The sequence below is a fragment of the Myxine glutinosa genome, chromosome 1 (assembly GCF_964187855.1).
Source record: "Myxine glutinosa chromosome 1, kmMyxGlut1.1, whole genome shotgun sequence".
Taxonomy (NCBI): domain Eukaryota; kingdom Metazoa; phylum Chordata; class Myxini; order Myxiniformes; family Myxinidae; genus Myxine; species Myxine glutinosa.
The window spans coordinates 71,761,536-71,767,582 of record NC_136261.1 but is presented as its reverse complement, the minus strand read 5'-3'; positions in this window follow the sequence as shown (position 1 = coordinate 71,767,582).

Sequence of the window (6,047 nt, the reverse complement as noted above, 5' to 3'; positions counted from 1 at the left end):
CTTCGTCGGCTTGTGGCGGCGTGCCCGGGCGTAGACCGGTGGCCCGGCGGTGGGGATGTGATGTTCCACCCCATGCTTGACGGTCCCCGCCGAGAAGGTGGGCCGCGTGAGGGCCGGGAAACCTGCGAGGAGGCGGGCGAATTCGTCCGCTGCCGGAAGCGTACAGAAGAACCTGGCCGGAACGGAGCCGCTCAGCAAGCCGCTCGGCAAGCCGCTCTGTGAGCTGCTCAACGAGGCGGGCAGCGCACACGCGAGCGAGCTGAACGTCTCAGCCTGGACAAGCCTTCTGCGCTTTACATCGACCAGTAAGCCATTAGCACATAAGAAGTCCGCGCCGAGCAGTGCCATGGGCACGTCGGCCGTAACGAACGACCAACGGAAAACCTGACCTCCGAACCGCAGGGAGAGACAGCGTTTTCCATACGTGCGTATAGACGTACCATTGGCCGCAAGCAGCGCGGGACCTCGGCCCGCGGTGTGCTTGTCGGACGTACCGGCAGGAACGACACTCACCTGCGCCCCCGTGTCGCACAGGTAACGGCGCCCGGACAAGGTGTCCGTTATATACAGAAGGCTGTTTGAATTGCCGACGCTCACCATTGCCACCGAGCGCCGGCTCGCCCCTTTCCCGACCCGCCGAATGAGCACGGCGGGCGACACTGCCGAGCCTCGTGGCCGAACTTGGCGTGGAAGAAACACCAGGCGGGCAGCTGCGGCGTCGGAGGCCGCGGTTTTCTTCGCGGTGGCGGCGGTGGTGGTGGGCGGGGCGTGACGGCGGACACGAGGTGCGGTGCATCGGGGAAAGCCTCGGGAGCGGCAACCGCGCCAAGACTCGCCTGCGTGTCCAAAGCCGCATTGTATTTGTCGGCCTCAGCAGCGAGCGCACGGGGTTCCGTTAACGCGGAACCAGCCAAAGCGAGGCGGACTCGTGCTGGCAGCTGGCGTCGAAACAACGCCCAGAATAGAGCGTTCGGGGTTTCCTCGCCCATGAGCGCCAGCATATGGTCCATACGGACCGACGGTCGCGTGTCCCCGATCTCGGGGAGGTCCAAGAGGCGATCGGCCCGTGCGTCCACCGTAAGGCCGAACGTGGCGAGGAGGAGACGCTTGACCGCCTCGTACTTGCCGTCGGCAGGTGGATCCCTTAGGACCGATACGACGCAGGTGGCCGTGCCGGGCCCGAGGGCGGCGACCACGTGGCAGTACATGGTCTCGCCCACCGTGATGCCTCGAAGTCGGAACTGGGCTTCCGCCTGCAGGAACCAAACTTCGGCTTGTGACTCCCAGAATTCGGGGAGCTTGATGGAGACCGCGTTGGTAGCCATTGTGCGGCGGTTTCGAGTAGTCAGCGACGGCTGACTCGAATGTCGGAGGTCACCAATGAAGCACGCGGTGCTACGCGCGTGACTTGCTACCAAGGAGGAAGCGGACAACGCAGTAAGTTTATAGTTCTTTATTCCAAAGAGGTCACTGTAGCACTGGCGCGCTCCGGCTGCGTGCCCGGTGTATATCCTGAGGCCACGCCTACCCCTCGGGCGTGGCCGCCGCCCACTTGGTGCGCGGAATGATGTCACCACGCCAGTGGGCTTTCGTGTACGCCACAATGTAGGCAAAATAAATAGCCTATTGATTCATCGAAATCTTTATAATACCTGCTGTACATTGGGCTTTGTTCATTTATTTTGGTGCATTTTCCCACTTATTCCCATAACAGAAAGTTCTGCATTTCAGGATTGCTGCCGCAGGACAACGATTCCGATTTGTCGGGTTTTTCCAAGTCTTTCACGAACCGGCTGGCCAGGCCTGAAGTACCATTAGTTTTGATGGAGGTTCATTTTTTTAAAATTGATGTTCACCCTAAACATGGCTGAGAGCCACGAAATGTGAAGGGCTATAAAAATTTTAAAAAGAACAGGAAAACCTGGCAAAACCTAAACCTAGTCCTGAAATTAACAAGGAAACTTCTTCACAGGACCAGTGTGCAGGAGGAGTTAAGATCCTACGGTGTCTTTCACGAAGAGTAGGCGAGCTATCACTGGCACCCTGAATTAATGACCAAATTATGGATCTTCATGTTTTCAGTTAATGGTTTAAAATGATACTATCGTGTGACTACCCTCTGGTGAACCTCTTGATATCCTCTGGTGTGACGTTCCGTTACGCCACCCACAAGACACTTTGTGGCTCACACACCAATCCCTTCACCGGCCATGCCATCACTCTCACCCACCCCAAATTCCAAATTACTCATGTCCCAATTTAAATCAGCAAGTACCAAAGCCTGGGACAGTAAACATCAATGCCTTACCTTTACCTTGATGTGCAGGTACTGTAGTTGCAGGTTGGTCGGGTCCAAAAGTGTCATCCACCTGACTGAATCCCAAATTTATCCCATGGGGCCTATCAAGTTTCCGACAAATTTCCTTTGTGAATTGGAAATATTTCCATTTCGAACTGCAGGGTGACACAGATGACCAAACGAGCTTTAACTCCGAGGCGTTCAATTCAATGGCGGACCATCGTTATACGCGCAGGGAGCAAGTGGGGGAGAAGCAGTAAGCGCTTACCTTCACGCGTCCACCCGATGTCCTCGACCCTGCAATAAATCCACTCAAACCAACACGGAATTAAAATGTACAAAAATACCGGATTTATTAAAGAAAATGCCAATCACAAAATAATGCACGATAAAGCTATATTCCTAATTGGAGTGCTCCCACACAGACCCGAATACAGACAAAGGGAAATATAACTGAAAAATAATTATGTGTAGTTTGTGGCACTTACCTCGAATCGGCTCTTTAATCTCGTCAGGAATTGTCAAAACCCCCTCGCGTCCTTGGCGGAGAAATGCGCTCGTTTGTGCGAACTAGGCCTCGACTCACGTCTGCTTACTCGTGGCTTCGTCGAGAGCGCAGCGTGCAGACCACATCCGTCCACTCGTCGTTCTTGCTTGGGAAACCGCAGTTTTCGGTCTGCAGTTCCTCCTCCTCACGATCACGAGGAAGATGTCGGAACATGGCCGTTCGTGATGAATCTTCCTTGCGCAAGATCAATAGTGACCTTTCTCTATGGGATCCAGAACGAGAAGAAGCTAATGTTGGCACACAACCGTTCACCACCAGATCCAGAACCCGAGAGATAAAATGTCCGCCGTTCTAATTGTTTTGTCCGCGAGGCTCTGACGTCATCCCACGACGTCTCCGTGTCCACTCCTATCAGCGAGTTCCATCTAACCAGTCCTTGCGCCAATCAAATCCCGGACCAATCATTGCTCTTCGGTGCATGGCTCCATGGCCCAGCCTGATTGAGGTGGTGATGTAGCGGCTGCAGCACCAGCAGTAGTGTTCGATGCCTGGTTTCTGGTTGGTTTTTTAATTAGTGTCATTAATTATGGTGTCGATTGCTTGGCTTGGCTATGGTGTGTGGTGCGGTGTCATAAGGAACACAGGAAAATGTTACAGAGGCAATTACATACAGGGGATTAATTTCCCCATAATCCCTCACTAATTAACAAACACCACCCCTCTCATGGGGACGAAGATACAAGCTTACCCGACATACGGTCCACACGAATTTCATACTTATGATACATCGAGGTTTCTTATTCTTCACGACAGTCGGAGCACACTACCTATGCAATTCTACCTGAACTAAGGTATTGCCTACAAACGTAACAGTACTTTCAAGTGCTCCATATCGTCAACATCTTATTTACTCTTATAAACATTCAATATCCGGGGTGTGTTCAGTTACCAAGCAGTTAGATAGCGCTTGCCAAGCGATCCCTTCCTTATCAATGGTTTCAAATGGAGTGCTTGCTTGAATGCTTAAGCTACTTGGCGAGCGCTCTACCAGAAACACAGTAACTGAACACACCCCAGAAGGCTTGCGATTATCACTTGTTTCTTGTGATATTTTCCCAGTTCTAGTATTTCTTTTACATTATTTGAGGTTGTATCTTATTCGTCCCCTACTTGGAGGTTTATGAAACTTGGTACCTGGCTTTAGCCCATTGCACTTAGTCTGAAACGGGGGCTTATGGATTAGACCTTGTCCATACATCCGTCCGCAACCATATCTCGGAGATGTACTGATGTTGGTCAAACTTGGCACACAGATAAATGAATGATGGCTTACATATGCACATCATTTCTTTTAAGATCAGATCCAAGATGGCCGACTGGCCGCCATTTTGTTACTTAACCCTTTGAGTACGGGAATTTTTTTTGATAAAAAATAGCCCCGGTACGGGATTAATTTGGCATTTTGGTACGGGAATTCAACCACGTACTCAAAGGGTTAATACGTACAACCATGTACTCAACCACGTACTGACGATCTATTTATAGGTATAGTCGATGACGTGTAAAAATGTCATCTGTACACAAAACTTTTTCGCGGGTTGCGGCACTGGACGTCATCCATACTCAAAGGGTTAAACGTGTCCCCAACCATTTCTTGAACATGCATTGTTCGATTTTGTTCAAACTTGGCACAAAGACAATACATGAGAGTATACACGTGCAGAAGATTTTGTTTTGTAATCCGACCAAAGATGGCCGACTGATGGCCTTTAACTACGTACAGCAAAATTACTAAAACCACGGGGGCTAAGACATTTTGTCCTTTTTCTTCTTGTTATGATAAGTTACAGAAAAAAGTTTGAGTTTCAGTGCGTTTCATCAATATCTCATAGGGTTATGCCCTTTTTGGACTTAGAAAATATCACATATTATACATGGGTCAGTCTTTACTTTCTTCCCATACCCTTTCTTTGACATTCAACTGAAACTTTGGACATTGCTTTATTATGATAAGTTACAGAACAAGTTAGCGTTCAGGGTGTTTCATCAATTTTTTTAATTTGTTAAAAAATCAAAAATATTCTTTGGCACCGATACTAAAGGGGACGTGTATTGCAAAGCAATTGTCGCTCTTGTTTATCAATCTATGGCTGCTTTGATTCTGCCACTGGTATGGCAGGTGTTTCCTTGAATTCGCCAAAATCTCTTTTTAGGTTCACGTTGTACTAACTACTTCAGGAATAACTTGGGCCAGTTATTGAGCACCCAGGTACTTCAAGTGTCATTGTCATCCTTAATTTTATTGATGAGTGCAAACTACAGGTGGTCGCACTACCTTCATCTATTCAATCTGTCCACTCCTCTTTTGTCATTCTTCCTTGTTGGTATTTTTGGTTTCTCTTGCAGGTGTTTAAAAAAAAAAACGTTCTTGATAATTTCTAGCCAGGTGAGTTAAGGATGCGGGTTTAGTCTTGTTTACTTCATGCTCATTTACAAGACCGACTCAATTATGTCTCGAACTTCTTCTTCTTCTTTTTTACATTCACGATGCATCCCACAATTGTTATTCAGTGCACCTGGTTCGTTCAACCCAATATGTCTCGGCAGGTATATCGTTTTGGGATGCACTGATTTTTTTTGTAGAATATATTGTGAATCGCAAGCAATCTCCTTGTGTTTTATTATCCAGTTTCTTCTTGATCCTTTCGGCCAATTTAATATATCTCAGCTCTGTATTGTTGAGCACAAAGCTGGTTTACAGCTTTGATGGTGTTTCTTGGGGTGACATATGCTTTGCAGGATTAGCCGTGTTGAGGCTATAAAAGATAGGTTCTGTAGTTTTCAAGAATGGCTTGGGCTTTTCCCAATTAGTTCTGAAAGTGCATGTGAACTTTGGTATCATTCATTCATATAGCTCCACTGCCACTCCACACTCCCCTCCTCCACCCTTCCACACCCCCTGCCCTTCTACACTCCGCCCTCCCCCTCCACACAGACCTTCCCCTTCCACACTCCCCCTTCCCATTCCACACTTCCCCATCCCTTCCACACTCCCCCTTCCCCTTCCACACTCCCCCTCACCTTCCACATTCCCCTCCCCTCACACACTCCCCCACGCCTCACACACTCCCCCACGCCTTACACACTCCCCCACGCCTCACACACTCCCCCTCCACTCCCACACTCCTCCAAGCATCTTTCAATAAAGATCATTGTGTTCAGTGGTGTGTTGACCTGTTT